The 26,237-nt window shown below is 47.1% G+C and overlaps 1 long non-coding RNA gene across 1 annotated transcript; it reads right to left on the bottom strand.

Annotated features, from left to right (window-relative positions):
- Positions 1-509: 509 nt before the first annotated feature.
- LOC140392879 (uncharacterized) lies at positions 510-16,621 on the bottom strand. Its single transcript, XR_011935447.1, has 3 exons — positions 16,458-16,621; positions 2,328-2,448; positions 510-816 (listed from the first exon to the last, which is right to left on the bottom strand). It is a non-coding gene; the product is annotated as an uncharacterized lncRNA (long non-coding RNA).
- Positions 16,622-26,237: the final 9,616 nt, after the last annotated feature.

The raw sequence follows: 26,237 nt of genomic DNA, 5'->3' as shown, positions 1-26,237 counted from the left end.
AAGAAGGGTTGTAATAAGAGAGAGGCACGGGGGCTTGTGCATTGAATTAAGAAATAGAGAAGGATTTCAGAATTTCGATGGAATTGTGCATAAGCTCCTGGTATCAGCCATTAAGTGGTAGTTAATAATTGCAGAGATTACAGAAACACTTATTTCCTTTATTCTTTCCTGGAATAGGGAGATCACCAGCATTTGTTGCCCATCCCTAATTGCCCTTTGATATGAGTGACTCACTCAGCCATTTCAGAGGGGCAGTTAAGAGTCAACCACATTGCTATGGGTCTGGAGTCACATGTAGGCTAGACCAGGTAAGTACGGCAGATTTCCACCCGCTAAAGGACATTAGTGAACCAGATGGGTTTTTACAACAATGGATTATAGTTTCATGGTCACTATTAATAAAACTAGCTTTCAATTCCAGATTGATTAATTCCAACAGCTATAATCCTTGGCATTATACTGAGACTCTGGATTATCAGCCCTGTGACATGATCACACCACAAGTCCCATAAGACTGAGCAGTTTTAATGGGAGATTTTAATCTTTGTATAGATGAGGGCAAGCATATTGCAGAAAAGTAGTGAGCCTTTGTGTTCAGGGTCGTTTCATGACACACTTTGTCTCACAACTAACAAGAGAGTATATACAGTACAAAGTGCCAGATTTAGTTAACAACCGTGAGTGAACATTTAGCAAACATTGATTATAGTATGATTTGGTTCAGCATTGTATTGTTGGGATCAAGGCCAAGCAGTTGAGATTCTAGATTTAGGTAAAGCTGGCTTCAATGGCGTGTCCTCAAAATATTGGGCAAACCTTTTCATGGATAGAAAGAGAGAGAAAACAGTGAGAGTTGTCCAAAAAAGAATTCAAACCAGTTTATATTCGGAAAGGGAAAATCTACATGTCAAAAAAATAGCCATGGACAACTAAAGAGGTCAGAGCCAACAGACAGTGGCTCAGTGGTTAGCGCTGCAGCCTCACAGCGCAAGGGACCCATGTTTGATTCCAGCCTTGGGTGACTGTGTGGAGGTTGCACGTGTCCCATGTCTGCGTGTGTTTCCTCTGGATGCTCCGGTTTCCTCCCACAGTCCAAAGATGTGCAGGTTAGATGGATTGGCCATGCTAAATTGCTCCTTAGTGTCCAATGATTAGATGGGGTATGGGGATGGGGTGAGGGCCTTGGTAGGATCAGTGCAGACGCAATGGGCCAAATGACCTCCTTCTGCACTGCCGGGGTTCTATGAAAAACTATCAAGCAGTGGGTAGCAGAAAATTATTTATTTGTTTGTTATTTATATGCGTTACCTAAAAGTATCTGATAAGGACAATCAAAGCTGTTAAAGTTGAAACTCTAGGATAGAATTTCTCTTAGAATTTGATGGACTGGAAATAAACAGAGAGAGGGGATAGTGATCAGGTACAGGTACCTAACTGACAGGATCAGATTGCTGTTAATTGTGTGCTAATTAAGTTATCAACATTCAGTGTAAATAGGCAAATTAATTGATTGATAAAGTATCTTCAGCACATGTAAAGGGAGACTTGCATTAACAGGGGTCCCAAGAGGAATGCTCTGTGTGGCATTCCGCTCTTTTCTACCAGGGATTTAGCATGGAGGGTGCAGCACGCAGCAGCCCCCATGTAATCTAAGATTAAGATGGTTCACAGAATCCCAGACAGCCTATGTTTTCTGCAGCTATGAGGAGTCCGTGTTCCATTTGTACATTGGTTGTGCAAAGCTGCAGCCCCTATTTTGTTATTTGAGGGAACTGTTTCTCAGGTTATGTTGATACTCCAGCTCCTGAAATTTGACCACCCAGTGCAGAGAGGGGGAAGAAAATTGTAAGACCTCCTTGTTAGCCCACACCTTGCGGCCATAAACATGTCTAGGCAACTGGCAGCTGGGGTGGGGATGGAGTCATTTGAACTGATTGCCTGTTCCTCTTCCATGGTTAAGGCCATGCATGAGCATCCTTGGAGAGGGAGCACACGGTGTCTGCCAGTATGCTTGAGGCCTACTGTGACTGGTAGGCTCTGCAGGCAGCTGGAGAGCATTATTAGCCTGGTAATACAATTCTAATTTAATAGGTTCCCTTCGAAGTTCACTTTAGTCACAGTGCCCCTTTGCAGGACAGGCATGGCAGAGGGTGGCAATGTGTGGTGTCCAGGCTCTTTGGTTCATTGGACATTTGGTTATTTGACATTAAAAAGAATATAAAACAGACTCCTGGGACACTGTCACTTGGTAGACAGGAGGCATATATATATAATTCTGCAATCTGTAAAAACCAACTATCAAGAAAATAATTAATATCAACTCATACTTCACCACTTCCACTGATTTGGAATCCATTTAACAACTAGCAGGGTTCTGCAAGGATTCATGAGATCCCAATTCGCCATATTTAGGCATGGTAGGATAAAAAGTCACATCTTTCAATTTGCCTGCATCAGAAAGATATGCAGCACTGTAAGCAGGGTAGGTAGAACCATAAAATCACAAAGAGGTATGAATAGATTACATGAATGGGTAAAATTGCAACAAATAATTTTCTCTGTTGGAAATACGAGGTTGTCCACTTTAGATTTTAAAAAATAGCACATGGTATGTTGCAGGTAGTGAAATGGCAGAAATAGAGGAGATTAAACAAAGGTTTAGGGATCCATGCGCCTAGTTAATTAAAATGCCACAAACGGATTCACAGAATAATCAGAAAGCCGAATAGAATGCGGGCTTGCCCTTATATTTTATCTGGAGGTGGGGAGTGTAGAGGGAGCTTTACTCTGTATCTAACCCCGTGCTGTACCTGTCCTGGGAGTGTTTGATGGGGACAGTGTAGAGAGAGCTTTACTCTGTATCTAACCCCGTGCTGTACCTGTCCTGGGAGTGTTTGATGGGGACAGTGTAGAGGGAGCTTTACTCTGTATCTAACCCCGTGCTGTACCTGTCCTGGGAGTGTTTGATGGGGACAGTGTAGAGGGAGCTTTACTCTGTATCTAACCCCGTGCTGTACCTGTCCTGGGAGTGTTTGATGGGGACAGTGTAGAGGGAGCTTTACTCTGTATCTAACCCCGTGCTGTACCTGTGCTGGGAGAGTTTGGTGAGGCAGTGTCAAGGGAGCTTAATATCATCCAAGTCATTGATAAGTATAGTTAATAGTACAGAATACATCAACAGTGAAGAACACCTGCTAATCAATGTCTATTTTTATAAGAGGCAGGATCCTCTCCATTAGTCCCTGTTACTCACAGGTTAACAAAACTATCTTGTGTATCCTTCCAGTAAAATGCAGAAGGAAACCATAATTGTTCGGCTCCCAGTTCCTGTGCTGCTGCTGAAAATTTACAATTTATCAAAAGTAGGTTACCTTTAAAAAAGCAAGCTTAATCCCATCAAAATAATGTTGGTTTTTGCGATGTCAGTAAATTGATAATTTCACTTCTGCCAGAGTTTTGAAAGAATGATGGACAATTAGCCACATATCCCAAAACCCAAATAATTGTGCTCTCCTTTAATTTGACGACAGTGAAGTTTCAGGCTGAATATATAACAGGTGACTATTCCGAGCAAGTTATCGCAGCCAAAAATTTAATCTCATTCCCAAAAGATTTATCCCTCAAGATCTCACGTTAGCAAGTCAAGGATCGATATAATTGCTTCTAATAATTTAATTCCAGGCATCTCCCTGACTCGATCCAATCTCCTGATCATTTTGCCGGAATCAGGACAGTAGGGGTCAAGAGTTTGTCGCCTGCAGGCAGCAGGTGAACAACTGAATTAAATTAACTGGCACTTCATGTTGGCTGAAGGACAAATGGAATTTACCTGTTGTTCCACAGGTCCCTGTCAGCAGCAGGGGCACATTAGGTGCCAGGAGACAGCCTCCTAGTAGTAGACCTGGAGACCAGCTCTCCAGCCAGACAGAGCCCTGACTGGGTGCAAAGGTAGCCAAAGGCCATTCTAAGGAGGCTTCCCATCTTACAATGGTAGTCTGGCTGCAAAGACTGTTTTTAAACTTTTCTATCCCAAAGATGCTGGAGAGGAGGCACCTCAGCTTTGGAGGGATCCTCTTCCTCAATTACCTGCCATCCCTGCTGCTGTAGCTTTCAAGCTGGAGGGTCTATGATTAGCCTCCAACTTCGAGAGCCCATCCAACATCCTTGACCACTTGATGAGTGATTGAGTATCAAGGGGCTACAAGGAGAGACCTTTTCCCTTCTGAGTCCCATTTGACGCTGACAGGTGGGTTCAGGAACATGTGTTACCCTAGTCCTTGTTTGAAGGATTTAAAATGTTCAGCAGCCTTTAGTTTCTGGTACTCAAATGCCTTTTACTATTAACATACATGTTTTTTTATCCACAGTGAAAGCCAAAGATGACTATAAACCTGTTAAAGGTAAGGATGCACAATTATTTTAGAGAATATTCCAAAACACATCGCCAGACATTAACCCCACTCACTTTCTATTGACAGGTTAACTCACAGGTTAACTCAGCAACATTTTTACAAAATGCAGGTTGATGAATCAGTTCATCTGATTGGTCATGTTTTTGACTAAAGAAGAAATGGGGGAATTTGAGGAAGCTGTCTGACCCTGGGGCAACACGAACAACCATTGCTGAGTGGTGGCAGTCAGAAGGATGTGGATTTGAGCTCTATTGTACAGCTCAGAGTACAAAATCTAGGCTGTGACTCCAGTGCAGAGCTGAGGGAGATGTTGTCAATGTTCCCATGGAATTATTTACGATACTGGCGATGCCCTGCCAAAGGTCCTAACCATTGTATAATATAAATCCTTCAACCATGACTAAATAAGACACAATTCTCTGAACATCACCACATTGAGATTTGTGGGAGCTTGCTATGCATACAGTATACATTTTCCAAACAGACATTTCAATAATTGAAAAGCTTTCAGAGGTCCTGAGGTCATGACAGTCACTCTACAAATTGAAGCTGTGTTGGATTTCATGGAAATATTTCACATCTGCATCAAATCTAAATTGAACCTTGATCTAATCTCTCAATTGCATCTCTGAATAATATTTGATTAAATTCAACACAATCATACACTATGTGTGCAAAGAAGGATCCAAGGCAACACTCATTGTCCATCCCCAGATTGTCTAAACTGAGAATTTGGAGTTACTGGAATTTAACCATGCAATGTGAAACAGGAATCACATTTACATCAGGGCACTTAGAACTGATAGTGTCACCTCCTTCTGGCAGATTATTAAAACAGTGGGACAGAATGAAACAAGTTAGCAAATTCTGTCCCAGTTATTTCTTTCCACCAGCCCATGGATTATTATTCCATCTTTGGCATGTGTGATTTGAATAAGGATTCCTGACTTAATTATTCCAGTTCCAAATCAGTATTAATAAACAGTGCTGGGAATATCACTACAACCCAATTCAGACATGTTCGTGGGAAGAGGTGATTTTGACCATTAGAGACAGTGGAGGAAGGATGAGTATGAAACTCCCACTAAACAAGTCCGAGTCCCATCATAGGTACACCCCTCCCTTAGGACACTCCTCTCACTTAGGATTACCGCCATTTCTGTGAACTACTGAAAGGAACAGTTAGTTTTCATCTTCCACTTCCTGGGCTAGAACCGTAATTGACATTTAGACAGGGGCTGATTCAGCACAGTGGGCTAAACAGCTGGCTTGTAATGCAGAACAATGCCAGCAGCGCGGGTTCAATTCCTGTACCAGCCTCCCCGAACAGGCGCTGGAATGTGGCGACTAGGAGCTATTCACAGTAACTTCATTTGAAGCCTACTTGTGACAAAAAGCTATTCTTATTCTTATTATATTAAATGGAAAAGGTTGATCTTTAATAAAGGAAGTTTAGTCTAATAAAAATAATGCAGGTGACTCCATGGTGAATAGACTGATTATTTCAGGAGAAGAATTCAATCAGCTCGAATTTGTCTGCTGCAGTTATGTTTAGCTCCCCCGGTTACAACACCTGATCTTCAGTTACACTGTGGTCAATGGAATTAAACATCAGCCACTGGACAGAGTGAGCTGCTGACCATATATCATACAATGCACACCACTGGGGCAGACTTGTCTGTGATCTCAGACAAAACACGGCTGATGTACTTGTGATTATCCGCAAAAGTAAACCGTCTGATTTGTGACATGTCAGAGAGTTTAATCTTTTCACACAGGGTTTAGGGTTTACAGTGTATTTCTTGAGACCTGGGGCTTGACTCTCCAGCTTCACTGCGCTCTCATTCGAGCGAAACGAGGCCGGTGAATAGTGGGAGAGGCAGAAAATGAGAACCGCGCCAGGCGCCAGTTTGCGATGCAACCGGCCTGCTCCCGTCGGCGAAATCATGATCTCGCCATAGCGTGGTGAGAAACCAATTATCATCACTTAAACCCTATTTGCATACAATTAACGGGGTTCACATCCCGTATCCAGCAGCCTCTGCTGATTCAGTGGCCTCCCCAGGAAGTGGTCACGCTGGCGCTGATTAGTACTCCTTTTGATAAACGTGAACTGGCGGATGGGCCGCTGTGGGGAGCCGAGCAGCCATCTTCACTCACAGTGAGCCCGGGAGCATTGGGCATGCTGCCCAGTGCTCGGGCCGGGGGGTGGGAACAACTGGGTAAGGTGCAGCCCCGGCCACCATGAAGGACGAGTGGTATCGGGGCTGGAGGGGGCTCTGCTGGGAGGGGGTCAGACGTGCGTGAATTCTCCATGTCAATTCCTGGAATGCGTGTTACCGTTCTGGGTGCAACCCTAACCTCTGTCTGCCCCATCAATCACCCATAACTCCCACTGACCGCGGAGGCCTCTGGCCTTGCAATTGAAGGCTATTGCTAACAGAAAATTTGGCAATCGTGGTTAAAGGTGCACTTCACACATCAAATGGGCCACGTAGCATGTGGGGCTCATTGCCTAGTATCCCAAATACACCTAGATGCCTGTACACTGTGTTTTAATACTGCGGGAGGCAGCACCACAGAAACAGTGGCCAACCTTCGATCGCCCAGGGGAAGGGGCTCAGGAACATGTCCACAACCGAGTGTGCGTGGGCAGGGTGCCTCGTGTGGTGGGCATAGAGGGGTGGGGGGCATGTCTGGAGGGATGGGGCATGGGATTGGTGGTTGATCCACATCGCGGAACAAAGAGTCAGAGGCGTCATGCTGGTTGTGGTGAGGGTATTTTAATGTTCCTTGTACAGGTGTACACCACTGCCCCAATCTCTCAATGCTACAGCCCCACTATCCCTGCCCTCCACACCCCCACCCCCAAAGCCTCACAACGACTCCTTCCCCTCCCCAACGCACACTCCACTCCTTACCGTCTACCTTTCGGCAAACCCCCCCCGGCCCTGTGTCCTCAGTGATACTTGAAGTGCTTGGTCTTCCTTGCTCTACTGCTATGTCTAGGTGTATCCCCAGGATTCACATCAGAGGTAGAGGCAGCCAGCTGCTTACCACAACCCGTGGCCTTCGATTCCCCTTGCGGACGCCCTCTGGTGGGTCTGGGGCTGGAGGACCCTCGCACACTTGTCGGCGACACATGTACAGCCATGCTGCCCTGTTCAGGGTGCTGGCTGCGAGATGCGGCCTCATCAGAGGGGTGGAACTCGGGGGAGCTGGTGGCTGCTGTTGCCAGTCCTTAAGATGGGTCTGAGATGCCATCCAGCGTCTCCTCCTCCCAATTGGTGCCCATAGGGCCCTGGGATTTACCTCGGGATGATAGGGCAGTTGCATTGAGCCCCTGTGTCATCTGGCTCTGCCAGCCCTGGTGGCTCCCCAATGTCTGCACCATGGTTTCAATGACTTTGGTGATGCTCCTCAGTGATTGGGCCATGGAATCATAGAATTTACAGTGCAGAAGGAGGCCATTCGGCTCATCGAGTCTGCACTGGCTCTTGGAAAGAGCAACCCACCAGCACCCCTCCACCCTATCCCCATAAACCAGTGACCCACCGAACGTAAGGGCAATTTAGCAAGGCCAATCCGCCTAACCTGCACATCTTTGGACTGTGGGAGGAAACCGAAGCACCCGGAGGAAACCCACGCAGACATGGGGAGAACTTGCAGATTCCGCGCAGACAGTGACACAAGCTGGGAATCAAACCTAGACCCTGGAGCTGTGAAGCAATTATGCTAACCACTATGCTACCATACTGCCCAGTTCTGCGTGACTAGGCAATGCCCACCTGCGACTGGGACAAGCTGCACAGTGCCTCGGCGATTCCCATCTGAGGATGGGGCATGTCCCGCAGCACATCATCAAGGTCAGCCTGCTACTGGGTCACGTCCCTCATCGAGTCGGACAGTCTACCGAAGCTCTCAGACATGGCCGTCACTGACTGTGACACCTTCGCTCATGCTGCTGATGTCGTGCACCAGGCCCCTGCTCACGTAGCCTCTGGGACTCCTTCAATCGGCTATGGACCTGCTGGAGTATCATTGCCATCTCCCTCTAGATGTCCCTGTTGCTCCCTAAAATCTCCATAAGCTCCGGGTAACCTGATCCAGAGGCTCAGCATCTGGCTGGGACCAGGCTGCGTCCTGGGATCCAGCAGCCCCCCGACTGCTGTCTTGCCCAGGTGGTTCCTATCTCCACCTGATGTACATCAGCAGCAGTGTGGTGCTCACCAGATTGTGCCCCAGAAGCCAGACCACTAACATTGCCCACCGAGGTGTGTGTCTCTGCGCTAGTGGAGGGCGGGGATGACATTTGTGATGCATCGACTGTGGCATCCTCGGAACTCTCCTCCGAGAGCGGCAGAGAAGGCATCGTTCGCCACACATGGGGTTCAGTGATGGAGGGGGGTGGTGTGAAGGGACGGTTGGGGTGATGGAAGAATGGGGTGAGGAAAGGGGGTGAAGGGAGGGGGAGGGAGGGGTTACAGGGTGGGTTGGAGGGGCAAATGGAGGGTTTTGGGATGGTCACCTTTGGGGGCGGGGGAGGTGCCAACTCACCTGTGCTGCCTGGTGTTGGCCGTTGATCATAGAATCATTTCAATCTACAGGGCAGGAAGCCATTCAGCCCACTGAGTCTGCACTGGCCCTTGGAAAGAGCACCCTACGTAAGCCCACACCTCCATCCCATATAACTTGATAGAGTTTTTACTAACTTGATAGAGTTTTTACTAACTTGATAGAGTTTTTCGAGGAGGTCACTAAGATGATTGATGCAGGTAGGGCAGTAGATGTTGTCTATATGGACTTCAGTAAGGCCTTTGACAAGGTCCCTCATGGTAGACTAGTACAAAAGGTGAAGTCACACGGGATCAGGGGTGAACTGGCAAGGTGGATACAGAACTGGCTAGGTCATAGAAGGCAGAGAGTAGCAATGAAAGGATGCTTTTCTGATTGGAGGGCTGTGACGAGTGGTGTTCCGCAGGGATCAGTGCTGGGACCTTTGCTGTTCGTAATATCTCCAAATGATTTGGAGGAAAATGTAACTGGTCTGATTAGTAAGTTTGCAGACGACACAAAGGTTGGTGGAATTGCAGATAGCGATGAGGACTGTCTGAGGATACAGCAGGATTTAGATTGTCTGGAGACTTGGGCGGAGAGATGGCAGATGGAGTTTAATCCGGACAAATGTGAGGTAATGCATTTTGGAAGGGCTAATGCAGGTAGGGAATATACAGTGAATGGTAGAACCCGCAAGAGTATTGAAAGTCAAAGAGATCTAGGAGTACAGGTCCACAGGTCATTGAAAGGGGCAACACAGGTGGAGAAGGTAGTCAAGAAGGCATACGGCATGCTTTCCTTCATTGGCCGGGGCATTGAGTATAAGAATTGGCAAGTCATGTTGCAGCTGTATAGAACCTTAGTTAGGCCACACTTGGAGTACAGTGTTCAATTCTGGTCGCCACACTACCAGAAGGATGTGGAGGCTTTAGAGAGGGTGCAGAAGAGATTTACCAGAATGTTGCCTGGTATGGAGGGCATAAGCTATGAGGAGCGATTGAATAAACTCGGTTTGTTCTCACTGGAACGAAGGAGGTTGAGGGGCGACCTGATAGAGGTATACAAAATTATGAGGGGCATAGACAGAGTGGATAGTCAGAGGCTTTTCCCCAGGGTAGAGGGGTCAATTACTAGGGGGCATAGGTTTAAGGTGAGAGGGGCAAGGTTTAGAGTAGATGTACGAGGCAAGTTTTTTACGCAGAGGGTAGTGGGTGCCTGGAACTCACTACCGGAGGAGGTAGTGGAAGCAGGGACGATAGGGACATTTAAGGGGCATCTTGACAAATATATGAATAGGATGGGAATAGAAGGATACGGACCCAGGAAGTGTAGAAGATTGTAGTTTAGTCGGGCAGTATGGTCGGCACGGGCTTGGAGGGCCGAAGGGCCTCTCCTGTGCTGTACATTTCTTTGATCTTTGTTTATCCCTCGAGCCTCCCCAATCTGCGTCTCCAAACCTTGGAGCCGGTCTTCTCGGCGCCATGGCTGTGAGCTGTGTGGTTGGCTGTGCAAGTGCTGTTTAAGTGCTGCTCGACATTCTTAGCGGTAGGCTGGCGAGCTTCATTTGCGGCGTTAAGCCTGTGGGGCCTCATTAAGCGGACCAATTAACGTTGAATTGTGTTGCCGGCGTCGCCGGGTCGAACGCCGGGAAGCTCACAGCAGCTCCCGCTCGCTACCACACTGAGAAATCTTTCCAGAGAATCGCGCCCCTGATGTGCTCCCTGAGGTGTGAGGGTGAAGCTATGAGGGCTGGTTAGCAGAAGTCCATGCGATAGCAATGGTAATTCTTTGTAAATCACTTGAAAAGTATTCACCCGACTTCCGGGTGCGGCGATGACCAGCTGAGTCGCACGTTTCGGCAGCTCCCGGTGTAACGGACTTTTGGGCTCTTAATAAGAGCCCCAACGGCAATTTTAACGGCTAAAAGTACTGTGCGGTGAACCAGAAGGGAATCCCCCCTGGATACGGATGGAAAAAGGAGAGGAAGGTGGCCGGATTGCGGTGGATCCTTTAGAGCAGCGGCAAGGAAGGCAAGCAAAAACCAAGATGGCGTCGGAAGGTGGCAGTTTAATATGGGGCCCTGAACAACACGAGTTTTTGAAACGCTGCGTGGAAGAACTCAAAAAGGAAATGAAGAAGGAGCTGTTGGCCCCGATATTACAGGCGATCGAAGGGCTAAAGGAGGAGCAAAAGACCCAGGAGCGGGAGCTTCGGGTCGTGAAGGCAAAGGCTGCCGAGAATGAGGACGACATATAGGGCCTGGTGGTGAAGACGGAGATGCACGAGGCACACCATAAACGATGTGTGGAAAGGCTGGAGGCGCTGGAGAACAACGCGAGGAGGAACAACCTAAGGATTCTTGGCCTTCCTGAAGGTGCGGAGGGAGCGGACGTCGGGGCATATGTGAGCACGATGCTGCACTCGTTAATGGGAGCGGAGGCCCCGGCGTGTCCGCTGGAGGTGGAGGGAGCATGCCGAGTGATGGCGCGAGGACCGAGAGCAGGAGAAATTCCTAGAGCCATAGTGGTGAGATTCCTCCGTTTTAAGGACAGAGAGATGGTCCTTAGATGGGCAAAGAAAACTCGGAGCAGTAAGTGGGAGAACGCGGTGATCCGCGTATACCAAGACTGGAGTGCGGAGGTGGCGAGAAGGAGGGCAAGCTTTAATCGGGCCAAGGCGGTGCTTCACAAAAAGAAGATAAAATTCGGAATGCTGCAACCGGCAAGACTGTGGGTCACATATCGAGGGAGGCACCACTACTTTGAGATGGCGGATGAGGCGTGGACTTTTATCGTGGAAGAAAAATTGGAATGAGCGGGTTATTAAAAAAAAGAACGTTTGAAACAAAGTGGTGGGGCGAGTATGGGGGGGCGAAGAAGGGGGGAGAGGAGTTTTATGTTATTAATCCTGCGATGTGGTAACTTTTCTCTCTTCCACAGGAGGTGGTGGGGGGAGGAAAGGAGGTGGAAGGGATAGGGCGTTGGCCATTGGGGGGGCGGGGCCAAGGGGGAAGAGCGGGCTCGGTTCCCGCGCTATGATAATCATGGCGGGAATAGGGCAGCAGGAAGGAGGGGGCATCGCACGGTGCGAGCCGAGGTCACGGGGGGAAGCCGAGGTCGGCCAGAGTTTGCTGACTTCTGGGAGCAACATGGGGGGTGTAACTACGCTAGTGGGGGATCTAGCGGGAGGGGTGGGAGGGGGGAATTATTGGGCTGCTGCTGCTGGGGAGAGGGGGGGACACAGCTGCGTGGGAACCGGGTGAGGAGCTGGAAAAAGGGGATGGCTAATCGACAAGGGAGGGGGTAAAAAGCCCCCCAACCCGGCTGATCACGTGGAACGCGAGAGGGCTGAACGGGCCGATAAAGAGGGCACGGGTACTCGCACACCTTAAGAAACTTAAGGCAGACGTGGTTATGTTACAGGAAACGCACTTGAAACTGATAGACAAAGTGAGACTACGCAAAGGTTGGGTGGGGCAGGTGTTCCATTCGGGGCTAGATGCGAAAAACAGGGGGGTGGCTATATTAGTGGGGAAGCGGGTAATGTTTGAGGCAAAGACTATAGTAGCGGATAGCGGGGGCAGATACGTGATGGTGAGTGGCAAACTACAGGGGGAGACGGTGGTTTTGGTAAACGTATATGCCCCGAACTGGGATGATGCCAATTTTATGAGGCGTATGCTAGGACGCATCCCGGACCTAGAGGTGGGAAAGTTGGTAATGGGGGGAGATTTCAATACGGTGTTGGAACCAGGGCTGGACAGGTTGAGGTCCAGGACTGGAAGGAGGCCGGCAGCAGCCAAGGTGCTTAAAGATTTTATGGAGCAGATGGGAGGAGTAGACCAGTGGAGATTTAGCAGACCTAGGAGTAAGGAGTTTTCGTTTTTCTCCTATGTCCACAAAGTCTATTCGCGAATAGACTTTTTTGTTTTGGGAAGGGCGTTGATCCCGAAGGTGAGGGGAACGGAGTATACGGCTATAGCCATTTCGGATCACGCTCCACATTGGGTGGACTTAGAGATAGGGGAGGAAACAGAAGGGCGCCCACCCTGGAGAATGGACATGGGACTAATGGCAGATGAGGGGGCGTGTCTAAGGGTGAGGGGGTGCATTGAAAAGTACTTGGAACTCAATGACAATGGGGAGGTCCAGGTGGGAGTGGTCTGGGAGGCGCTGAAGGCAGTGGTTAGAGGGGAGCTGATATCAATAAGGGCACATAAAGGGAAGCAGGAGAGGAGGGAACGGGAGTGGTTGCTGCAAGAACTGAGGGTGGACAGACAATATGCGGAGGCACCGGAGGAGGGACTGTACAGGGAAAGGCAAAGGCTACACGTAGAATTTGATTTGCTGACAACAGGTACTGCAGAGGCACAGTGGAGGAAGGCACAGGGTGTACAGTACGAATATGGGGAGAAGGCGAGCAGGTTGCTGGCCCACCAATTGAGGAAAAGGGGAGCAGCGAGGGAAATAGGGGGAGTGAGGGATGAGGAAGGAGAGATGGAGCGGGGAGCGGAGAGAGTGAATGGACTGTTCAAGGCATTTTATAAAAAATTATACGAAGCTCAACCCCCGGATGGGAGGGAGAGAATGATGGGCTTTCTGGACCGGCTGGAATTTCCCAAGGTGGAGGAGCAGGAAAGGGTGGGACTGGGAGCACAGATTGAAATAGAGGAAGTAGTGAAAGGAATTAGGAGCATGCAGGCGGGGAAGGCTCCGGGACCGGATGGATTCCCAGTTGAATTTTACAGGAAATATGTGGACTTGCTCGCCCCGCTACTGATGAGGACCTTTAATGAGGCAAAGGAAAGGGGACAGCTGCCCCCGACTATGTCTGAGGCAACGATATCGCTTCTCCTAAAGAAGGAAAAGGACCTGCTGCAATGCGGGTCCTATAGACCTATTTCCCTCCTAAATGTAGACGCTAAGATTCTGGCCAAGGTAATGGCAATGAGGATAGAGGATTGTGTCCCAAGGGTGGTCCATGAGGACCAAACTGGGTTTGTGAAGGGGAGACAGCTGAATATGAATATACGGAGGCTGCTAGGGGTAATGATGATGCCCCCACCAGAGGGGGAAGCGGAGATAGTGGTGGCGATGGATGCCGAGAAAGCATTTGATAGAGTGGAGTGGGATTATTTGTGGGAGGTGCTGAGGAGATTTGGTTTTGGAGATGAGTATGTTGGATGGGTGCAGCTGTTGTATAGGGCCCCAGTGGCGAGTGTGGTCACGAATGGACGGGGATCTGCATACTTTCTGCTCCATAGAGGGACAAGGCAGGGATGCCCTCTGTCCCCATTACTGTTTGCACTGGCGATTGAGCCCCTGGCAATAGCATTGAGGGGTGCCAAGAAGTGGAGGGGAGTACTTAGAGGAGGAGAAGAACACCGGGTATCTCTGTATGCGGATGATTTGTTATATGTAGCGGACCCGGCGGAGGGGATGCCAGAGATAATGCGGACACTTCGGGAGTTTGGAGAATTCTCAGGATATAAACTGAACATGGGGAAAAGTGAGTTGTTTGTGGTGCATCCAGGGGAGCAGAGCAGAGAAAGAGGACTTTCCGCTGAGGAAGGTAACAAGGGACTTTCGTTACTTGGGGATCCAGATAGCCAAGAATTGGGGTACATTGCATAGGTTAAATTTAACGCGATTGGTGGAACAAATGGAGGAGGACTTCAAGAGATGGGACATGGTATCCCTGTCACTGGCAGGGAGGGTGCAGGCAGTTAAAATGGTAGTCCTCCCGAGATTCCTCTTTGTGTTTCAGTGCCTCCCGGTGGTGATCACGAAGGCTTTTTTCAAAAGGATCGAAAAGAGTATCATGAGTTTTGTGTGGGCCGGGAAGACCCCGAGAGTGAGGAAGGGATTCTTACAGCGTAGTAGGGATAGGGGGAGGCTGGCACTACCGAGCCTAAGTGAGTACTACTGGGCCGCCAATATCTCAATGGTGAGTAAGTGGATGGGGAAGAGGGAGCGGCATGGAAGAGATTGGACAGGGCGCCCTGTAGGGGGACTAGCCTACAAGCTATGGTGACGGCCCCATTGCCGTTCTCACCGAAGAAATACACCACAAGCCCGGTGGTGGTGGCGACTTTGAAAATTTGGGGGCAGTGGAGACGGCATAGGGGAAAGACGGGAGCCTTGGTGGGGTCTCCGATAAGAAACAACCATAGGTTTGCCCCGGGGAGAATGGATGGGGGATTTGGAATATGGCAAAGAGCAGGAGTAACGCAACTGAAAGATCGGTTTGTGGATGGGAAGTTCGCAAGTCTGGGAGCGCTGACCGAGAAATATGGGTTGCCCCAAGGGAATGCATTCCGGTATATGCAACTGAGGGCTTTTGCGAGGCAGCAGGCGAGGGAATTCCCGCAGCTCCCGACGCATGAGGTGCAGGACAGAGTAATCTCAAAGACATGGGTGGGGGACGGTAAGGTGTCAGATATAAATAGGGAAATGAGGGACGAGGGGAGATTATGGTAGATGAGCTGAAAGGGAAATGGGAAGAAGAGCTGGGGGAGGAGATTGAGGAGGGGCTGTGGGCGGATGCCCTAAGTAGGGTAAACTCATCGTCCTCGTGTGCCAGGCTAAGCCTGATTCAATTTAAGGTGTTACACAGGGCGCATATGACTGGAGCACGGCTCAGTCAATTTTTTGGGGTAGAGGATAGGTGTGCGAGATGCTCGAGAAGCCCAGCGAATCACACCCACATGTTCTGGTCATGTCCGGCACTACAGGGGTTCTGGGTGGGGGTGACAAAGGTGCTTTCGAAGGTAGTGGGGGTCCAGGTCGAACCAAGCCGGGGGTTGGCTATATTTGGGGTTGCACAAGAGCCGCGAGTGCAGGAGGTGAGAGAGGCCGATGCTTTGGCCTTTGCGTCCCTAGTAGCACGGCGCAGGATACTGTTGATGTGGAAGGAAGCCAAGCCCCCGGGGGTGGAGACCTGGATAAATGACATGGCAGGGTTTATAAAGCTGGAACGGATTAAGTTCGTCCTAAGGGGATCGGCTCAAGGGTTCACCAGGCGGTGGCAACCGTTCGTCGAATACCTCACAGAAAGATAGAGGGAATGGAAAAGAAGAAGGCAGCAGCAGCAGCCCAGTTGGGGGGGGGGGGGGGGGGGGGGGGGGGGGACCAGAAGGCGTCTCAGGGTTATTAATATATATGTATAATACGTATAGGTCGTTGCTATAAATAATTGTATATTGGATTGTTAAACCATATTTTTGGAGAGTGTTTATCTGAGACAAGGCAGTTGCCATTTAGTTTTAGTTTTTGTTATATATTATTTATTCTTTGTTTATAAAACAGGTCATTGTTATTTATACTGTTATATTATTGTGTAAAGGATACACAATGTACTGTGATGGTTGACCAAAAATTTTCAATAAAATATTCTTTAAAAAAAAGTATTAACCCTTCAACAATCAAAAAAAGAGCTGAATGCAAATACACTACCCTTTCGCAGTTACCTTGCTCACGATTCACTTACCCATGCTCTCCCTCTCGTCTCTTTCCCCGGGGCTTTTCGCTGGTGCTGAGTGTTACTTTGTTGATCTAGGCAGAAACAACCTCCTGACACAGGACCGTCACAGCAGCTCAGCTTCTCGCAAATTCTCTTTTTCTTAAAAGAAAGTGGCAGCTGAGGCATTTTTTGGTTCAAGTGTTTATTATTCTCGAGCTGAAGAGCAACCGGAACAATTTTGAAGTCGTCACCAATGTGCTGTATTGTTCAGAGCCTCCCTCATCTGTCCTATAAGGGTACTGCAACAGAATTTGCTGGACCATACCTAATTAAGTCCTTTTATAATGTAATAATCTTTATTGTCACAAATAGTCTTACCTTAACACTGCAATGAAGTTACTGTGAAAAGCCCCTAGTCACCACATTCCGGCCACTGTTCGGATACACAGAGGGAGAATTCAGAATGTCCAAATGACCCAACAGCATGTCTTTCGGGACTTGTGGGAGGAAACCGGAGCACCCGGAGGAAACCCACGCAGACACGGGGAGAACGTGCAGACAGTGACCCAAGCCAGGAATCGAACCTGGGATCCTGGAACTGTGAAACAACAGTGCTACCCACTGTGCTACAGTGCAGCTCCAAAAAATGTTCCCCGTTTGCAACTTTGCCATTAGTGAAGTTTTGTGGGAATGTAACCCATCTGAATGGAGGGATTTAGTGTGCCGGATAAAAAATAGAAGTAAAGTGCCAAAGAATTGTAATCCTTTAAATGCCTATTAGGGTTAACAAATAGAAAACATATAAAATGCATACTCTTTGGTTACAGCCTCTTAAATGTTACAATACTTAGTGGATGATGGACCACCTGTTGACTGAAGCTAGTAGCAGCTTTGAAACTCAGCCAAGCATTAATTTGTTTTCAATGTTTTTATTGAGCTTTTGGTATGAACCAACATTAGGAAAAAAATGTTTTTAAAAGAAAAAAAGAGAGAAAGCAAAAAACAAAAAGTAAAACTGAAACTATTTAAACATAGATCGGCTTCAACTATTTACATACATACATCGCAGTTTCCTTTCTTTTTCCTCCTTGCAGTATTTACAGTGGCAATTGTGGTCCCCTGCGTTTCGCTCCCACCAGATTTCTCCTTGTTTTTATGTCTCCCCCCTTTGGTCACGTTGTTGCACCCCCCCCCCCCCCTGGTGTCTCATGTTTCTCTTGTTGGGCTTTGTTGAGTTCCATGTTTCCCTGTCCCCCCTTCCCCCTACCTCCCCTCCCCCACTTCAATCTTCCTTACTGTGTCACGGCTACACCCCCCTGTTCTTTGGCTTCCTGTTTTATAAATAAATTTGGAGTATCCAATTCATTTTTTCCAATTAAGGGGCAATTTAGCATGGCCAATCCACCTAACCTGCACATCTTTGGGTTGTGGGGCGAAACCCACACAAACACGGGGAGAATGTGCAAACTCCACATGGACAGTGACCCAGAGCCGATTCTTTGGCTTCCTACTTGTTGGCTACAAACAGGTCTTGGAGCAACTGAGTGAATGCCTCCCATGTTTTGTGGAAGGCTTCTTCCAACAAACTGACCAAGCAGGATTCGCCAGCGGCGATTAGGGAGGCTCTCCCCATGAAGAGATCTGGCTGTTCCGATACCCAAAGACTGCCACTCTCAGGCATAGCTCCACGCTCATCCCCACCACCTTGGACATTATCTCGAAGAAGGCTGTCCAGAACTCAGCAAGTCTGGGGCAAGACCAGAACAAGTGGGCATGGTTGGCCGAGCCGCCTTGGCACCGTTCACATCTGTCTCCCACCTCCGGGAAGAACCTGCTCATTCGGGTTCTGGTTAAGTGGGCTCTGTGTATCACTTTTAACTGCATTAGGCTTAGCCTTGTGCATGTGGAGGTGGAGTTGACCCTGTGCAGTGCTTCGTTGCAGAGTCCCCACCCTATTTCAAACCCAAAGTCCTCCTCCCACTTCTCCCTCGTCTCATCCAGTTGTGTATTGGCCCCCCTTAGAGTGGCCCATACATGTCACCACAGTTCCATTTCCCCAAGATGTCCGCGTCCAACAGGTCCTCGAGCAGTTATTGTCATGGTGGTCGCCGGTACGTCCTTGTTTCCCTTTGTAGGAAATTTGTGATTTGTAGGTACCTGAGTTCATTGCCCTCCATCAGCGAGAATCTTTCCATCAGTTCTTCAAGCATTAGCCTGTTGTTGGTGTAAAAGTCCCTAACTGTTTACAAGGACTACCAGTGCCCCGTCTAGCACATGACGTACCGTCCACCTGGGTCTGTAACAGTCTTTGTCGTTGTGAACATTGTCCACTTATTTAGCAGGATGGCTACCACCCTAGCCCTCATCCTGTAGAAGGAATGGTAGGTCTGTCAAACGCAGACCTTCCTTTACCGCAGTCAGTCCTTCTCCCTTAGGTGTGTCTCTTCGAGGAAGACTATACTTTCGTATTTTTCAGATGGACGAAGACTCTGGATCTTTTCACTGGGCCGTTAAGTCCTCTGATGTTCCAGGTGACTATCCTGATGGGTGGGGTTTTTATTCCCCCGTTCCTGTGGAATCAACCGTACTGGGTACAGCATTCCAATTTCTGCACAGAGCCTTCACTTTGTCAAATTCGGCCCGGTGCTTAGCCAGGTCAGCCCCAATGTTCTGGTAGATCCGGATCTTGTGACCTTCCCAGCTACAGTTTTTGGACTGCCTGGCCCAATGAAGGATTCTTTCCCAGTCCTGGTAACGGTGCATCTTTTCAATTATCGCCCTGGGCTGTTACGCGGTTTTGGATTTCGGTCGGAGTGACCGGTGCGCTCTGTCGATTTCTGGTGGGCTGGGGAAGGTATCCCTTCACACCAGATTGCCCAGCATTTGGGCCACATAATCTGTGGGGTTCCTACCTTCGATCCACTCTGGTAGGCCCACGATCCGTAGGTTCTGCCGCCTCGACCAATTCTCCTGGTCCTCGACTTTTCCTCTCAGGTTGCCTTGTGTCGCAACGAGCCTTGCCACCTCCTTTTCCAGGGCAACGATCCAGTCGCCCTGGCCAATTGCAGCCCTTTCCAGTTCTTTAATTGTTGCCTCGTGGGCTTCCAGTCGCCTGTCGGGTTTGTCCAGGGCCACCTGCATGGTCGCCAGAGCTTTGACCACCGCACCCGCTTGTAAGTCCGATTTTCCTTCTTCGCGATGTTCCCTCAATTCTCTTGAGAGAAAGATCCTCCACCCACCCCTGGTGTGGAGGGGCTTCTCGTGCGACGGGTCAGTCCCTCTCACTCTGGCAAAGTCCAAGTTTCACCGCCTCTTGCGCCAGCCAATTCGGTGGTTTGCTGTTTGTCCAGGCTTTTTCTACTCCTGGTCTCCACTTGTCCTCTGGAGTGGCTGTTGTTTGGGATCCTTTCCTCCTTCTGTGTTTTGTTAGTGGTGTGGAGATGATTTGTGATGTTTGCAGGGTTTTGTTTGGGCAAAACAGTGCCTATATTTCAGATCTGTGGGAGGAGAGCCACCTGATGTGCGACTTCTCAGCATAGCCCCGTCACCGGAAGTCAGCCAAGCATTAACGCTGGCTACAGCTGTGATAATAAATGCTTCCAAAGGCATTGTCTTAAACTGACACAATAGAATGGGGCCCCATTTCTATTTCAAAGTAGAGTGCGTAACAATCAATGGAGGGAAGCACATGGTGACTTTTTTTTCAACTTTCAAAAGCAGTTTATTAATAATAATAATAATAATAATAATAATCACTTATTGTCACAAGTAGGCTTCAATGAAGTTACTGTGAAAAGCCCCTAGTCGCCACATTCCAGCGCCTGTTTGGGGAGACCGGTACGGGAATAAAAGGGCTAACGGATAACTTAAATCACAGTACAAAACATGACAGCAGAGGCTGAAAGCACATTTTATTTCTCATATTTTAATGCATATTGCACCATCTCCAATGAGCAAAATACTGTAATGCATGACATTAAACAATGATGATAAATTTCAAGGTCAACTTACCTTTACAGGGCATATTCCACAACGAATGGCTGCTTTAACATCATATCCACCTTAAACTACGACATCTAATAATCATATTTGAATACATTTAATATTCAGGTCTTTCTCCTTTGCCAAATTCCCCGAACGGTCACAAAATCTCCAAAGAGGCAGAGTGTATTAAGGGCTTCAGATCCCACACACCAGGACATGGAGATTCTGTGCGGGAGGGAATATAATTTATCTATGGCCCTTATAAAGAGGACCCCCACCATGAAAGTGGTGCAGGAGTGTTTTGTACTCAAGGCCTTAACAAATGGCAAAAAGATTGGGTGCAATGTGGGGACTCGAAGGCAGAGGAAATTTTGTTTTCCTGGCAAAGAACAAACTAAGCTCTGTTTCTTGATCCCAATTCTCACTTCAAAAATCAATCCTCAGGTCTCATGTTAGCTCGCTCAGTGTCTATACAGCTTGTTTTAATATTCCAATTCCAATCCAGTACACTGCAGCACTCATAAGCAGTGCTGTCAATATCAGTATTATCCTCAATCTTCCCTCTGTACAGCTGTCTACCTAGTTCCATATGAAGATGGAAATTACCACCAAAAAACTACAACGGGCTGAATTTTCACAGAACTTGGTAAAGGCTGACAGCAGGCAGGAAAAAAGGCTTTCTCTGACATACCATCCCAGACTTATTCTAAAAATTATGCAATGATGGCGAGGCAGCCTCTGATTGAGCCCGACCCGTCAACAACTTAGTCCCTCGAAGATCAGAATGCCATTTTTAAAGGCCGTGTCAGCACAGAAGAGCTCACCTGGAACCATTTGTATACAGCACAAAAAATTGTCACATGGTTGATCGCGAGGAGGATTGCTGTAAACTATAGGAAGATTAACTGATCAGGTGGACATAAAAGACGCAAATGGAAGTGTGATGCGATGAATTTGGTGAGGTCAAACAAGGCAAAGGATTATACAAAGAATGGGAGGATGCGGAGAGGTATAGAGTAAATGAGGAATGAATGTCCACATATCCCTGAAGGTAGCAGGACAGGTTGATAAGGTGGTTACGAAGGCGCATGGAACTCTTTCATTTATTAGCCAAAGTATAAAATATAAGAGCAGGATGTTGTGCTGAAATGATACAAAAGAGTAGTTAGGCCACAACTTGTGCACTGCATGCAGTTCTGGTCATCGCATTACAGAAAGGATGTAATGGCATTAGAGAGAGAGTACAGAAGATATTTAGGAGGATGTTGCCACCCAGGACTGGAAAATTGCAGTAATGAGTAAAGATTGGATAGGTTGGAGCTGTTCTCCTTGGAACAGAGGAGGTGAGGAAAGATTTAATTGATGTTACGATCCCAGACCAGAGCCCAACAGTGGCTAGGATATTTAATTTAATTTTGTAAGACTGTGGGAAAAGAATACTTCGCACCAGGAGAGATTGCATGAAGAAATAGGGATTCGATATTTTAAAACACAACTTTATTATTAACACGTTATTAAACTGTTTCACATCACGCCTGAAAATAGCTTACAATTAATTACTCCTTAAACAATACTACTGAACACAGCAAATGCAATACCCTTAATTACTATCGCTATTCCCAATTAAACAACAAGAAAGGAAAAAAATAGAACTCTCAATCCATTCCACATCCCAATGGCACAGACTAATACTTGTTTTCCAGAATAGATTTGGCTCCTGTTAGAACCCCTGCAGACTCTCGCTGGATATCTTCAAAAAGCTGTTTTAACTGGTTTGTTTCAGCTTTGCCCTTCTCGTCAGACAAGTCTGCACTGCTTTAAATACTATTATATTTTTAAACTATCCTACTAAGAGAGCAAAAGACTTTACTTGTGGTCTAAAAGAGTAGCAAGATTAGAACTCAACTTAAAAATCTTTCTCAAAATATCTCCCCAAGCTGAAAAAAAATAAACTCCCCAGGGGCTCCCCCTTGTCAAACAATATTGCATTAGGTCAGGCTGTTTTTAATCTGGTCAATTTCACCTCAGCCTCCTAAAATCTCTCGTCTTGCAAAATAAGATTTTCTTTTAAACATGACTACTGTTGTCAAACACACACCACCCCAGGCTGTTAACCCTTAAATTGTCAAATGTTTATAATCCAATATATCTAAAATCCAGCATTTGTCACATTGAGATGGTCTCTGATAAAGTAGGTGGGAAGGACCTATTTAATTTAGCAGAGAGGACTGGGGGCGTTGATTTAAAGTAATAGTTGAACAATTAGATGGGTGATGGGGAAGTTTGTGGTGACCTGGTACTCACTGCCTGAAAAGGTTGCAGAGGCAGAAACCTCAGCTCATTTAGAAGGTATCTGGATATGCATCTCAAAAATTGTGACCTGCAGGGCTACAGACTAAATGTTGGAAAGTGGGATTTGGTCAGGTAACTGGTGCAGACACAATGGGCCATGTGGCATCTTTCTAATATTCAGTGTAGAACAATCTCCCAGGGGATGGGTTATACCATGTGACATCAATGAGCAAACATTGAATGGTTTCACTGCAACCACAATTTCTGCTGATCACTTAGAGTGATTCTGGTAGAAAAGTAGAAATGATTTGTTCCAATGTGTAAAGAATTTCTCCACAGGTATTCCCACACTCAGATTTACAAAACCTTTACCAAGGTAAGGCAACAGAGAAGGAAATCTAAATTAAAGAGCAGGTCCTCCGGGGTTATAATCTCTGGATTACTACCTGAGCCACGTGCCAATTGGCATAGGGTTGAGAAAATTAGAGAAGTTAACACGTGGCTAAAGGAGTGGTGCGGGAAAGAGGGATTCCATTTCATGGGGCATTGGCATCAGTACTGGGGCAGGAGGGACCTGTACCGTTGGGACGGTCTTCACCTGAACCATTCTGGGACCAGTGTTCTAGCGAATAGGATAAATAGGTTGGTCACAAGGACTTTAAACTAGCAAGTTGGGGGGAAGGGAAGTGTAAAGCTATGGACAGTATAATGGTTAATGGAGATCAAGGCAGCAGGTTACGTGACAGGTTATTATGTAGAGATATGGGTTCAAAGACAAGGAAAATTAGGAGAAAGGGTAAGAGGAAAAATAAATTGCGAAAAGTTACTGATCAAGGTGTTAAGATTCATAACAAAGACATAAAAAACAGCATAAGTGTACTTTACCTGAATGCTCGTAGTATACGAAATAAGGTTAATGAGTTGATGGCGCAAATCATCGTGAATGACTATGATTTAGTGGCCATTACTGAAACATGGTTAAAAGATGGTCACGACTGGGAGTTAAATATCCAAGGGTATCAGACTATACGAAAGGATCGAATGGACGGTAAGGGCGGTGGTGTAGCTTTGTTGTTTAAGGATGGCATCCGGGCAATAGTAAGGGATGATATTGGTGCTATGGAGGACAAGGTTGAATCAATTTGGGTGGAAATCAGGAATAGTAAGGCGAAAAGGTCACTGATAGGAGTAGTCTATAGGCCACCAAATAGTGACAGGATGGTAGGGCAGGCAATAAGCAAAGAAATAACGGATGATTGTAGAAATGGTACAGCGGTTATCATGGGAGATTTTAATCTGCATATCGATTGGTTTAACCAGGTTGGTAAAGGCAGACTTGAGGAGGAGTTTATAGAATGTGCCCGGGATAATTTCCTGGAACAGTATGTAATGGAACCTACAAGGGAACAAGCGGTCCTAGATCTGGTCCTGTGTAATGAGGCAGGATTGATTAATGATCTAATAGTTCGGGATCCTCTTGGAAGGAGCGACCACAATATGGTGGAATTTAAAATACAGTTGGAGGATGACAGGGTAAAATCAAACACTAGTGTTTTGTGCTTAAACAAAGGTGATTACAATGGGATGAGAGAAGAACTAGCTAAGATAGACTGGGAGCAAAGACTTCATGGTGAAGCAGTTGAGGAACAGTGGAGAACCTTCCGGGCGATCTTTCACAGTGTTCAGAAAAGGTTCATACTGACAAAAAAGAAAGACGGTAGAAAGGGGAAAAATCGACCGTAGATACCTAAGGAGGTGAGGGAGAGTATCAAATTGAAGGAAAAAACATACAAAGTGGCAAAAATTAGTGGGAGACTAGAGGACTGGGAAGTCTTTAGGGGACAACAGAAAGCTACTAAAAAAGCCATAAAGAAGAGTAAGGTAGACTATGAAAGTAAACTGGCTCAGAACATAAAAGCAGATAGTAAAAGCTTCTACAAATATATAAGACAAAAACGAGTGGCTAAGGTAAATATTGGTCCTTTGGAAGATGAGAAGGGAGATTTAATAATAGGAGACGGGGAAATGGCTGAGGAGCTGAACAGGTTTTATGGGTCAGTCTTCACAGTGGAGGACACAAATAACATGCCAGTGACTGATGGAAATAAGGATATGATAGGTGAGGACCTTGAGATGATTGTAATCACTAAGGAGGCAGTATTGGGCAAGCTAATGGGGCTAAAGGTAGACAAGTCTCCTGGCCCTGATGGGATGCATCCCAGAGTGTTAAAAGAGATGGCTAGGGAAATTGTAAACGCACTAGTGATAATTTATCAAAATTCACTAGACTCTGGGGTGGTCCCAGAGGATTGGAAAGTAGCAAAGTGGGTAATTCTAGACCGGTAAGCTTAACTTCGGTTGTAGGGAAAATGTTGGAATCTATCATTAAGGAGGAAATAACGGGGCACCTGGAGGGAAATTGTCCCATTGGGCAGACGCAGCATGGGTTCACAAAGGATAGGTCGTGTCTGACTAATTTGGTAGAATTTTTTGAGGACGTTACCAGTGCAGTAGATAACGGGGAGCCAATGGATGTGGTATATCTGGTTTTCCAGAAAGCTTTTGACAAGGTGCCACACAAAAGGTTGCTGCATAAACTAAAGATGCATGGCATTGAGGGTAAAGTGGTAGCATGGGTAGAGGATTGGTTAACTAACAGAAAGCAGAGAGTGGGGATAAATGGGTGTTTCTCTGGTTGGCAACCTGTAACTAGTGGGGTCCCTCAAGGATCAGTGTTGGGCCCGCAGTTGTTCACAATTTACATAGACGATTTGGAGTTGGGGAACAAGTGCAGTGTGTCAAAGTTTGCAGACGACACTAAGATGAGTGGTAAAGCAAAAAGGGCAGAGGATACCGGAAGTCTGCAGAAGGATTTGGATAGGTTAGGTGAATGGGCTAGGGTCTGGCAGATGGAATTCAATGTTGCCAAGTGTGAGGCTATCCATTTTGGGAGGAATAACACCAGAATGGATTATTATTTAAACGGTAAGATGTTAAAACATGCTGCTGTGCAGAGGGACCTGGGTGTGCTGGTGCACGAGTCGCAAAAAGTTGGTGTGCAGGTGCAACAGGTGATTAAGAAGGCTAATCGAGTTTTGTCTTTCATTGCTAGAGGGATGGAGTTCAAGATTAGTGAGGTTATGCTGCAATTGTACAGGGTGTTGGTGAGGCCGCATCTGGAGTAGTGTGTTCAGTTTTGGTCTCCTTACCTGAGAAAGGACATATTGGCACTGGAGGGAGTGCAGAGGAGATTCACTAGGTTGATCCCAGAGTTGAGGGGATTAGATTATGACGAGAGGTTGAGTAGACTGGGACTGTACTCATTGGAGTTTAGAAGGATGCGGGGGATCTTATTGAAACATATAAAATTATGAAGGGAATAGATAGGATAGATGCGGGCAGGTTGTTGCCACTGGTCGGGGAAAGCAGAACTAGGGGGCATAGCCTCAAAATAAGGGGAGGTAGATTTAGGACGGAGTGTAGGAGGAACTTCTTCACCCAAAGGGTTGTGAATCTCTGGAATTCCTTGCC

This window comes from Scyliorhinus torazame, chromosome 16 (assembly GCF_047496885.1).
Source record: "Scyliorhinus torazame isolate Kashiwa2021f chromosome 16, sScyTor2.1, whole genome shotgun sequence".
NCBI lineage: Eukaryota > Metazoa > Chordata > Chondrichthyes > Carcharhiniformes > Scyliorhinidae > Scyliorhinus > Scyliorhinus torazame.
Note: the sequence above shows the minus strand (reverse complement) of the source record. Positions and strands in the feature narration are given on the sequence as shown.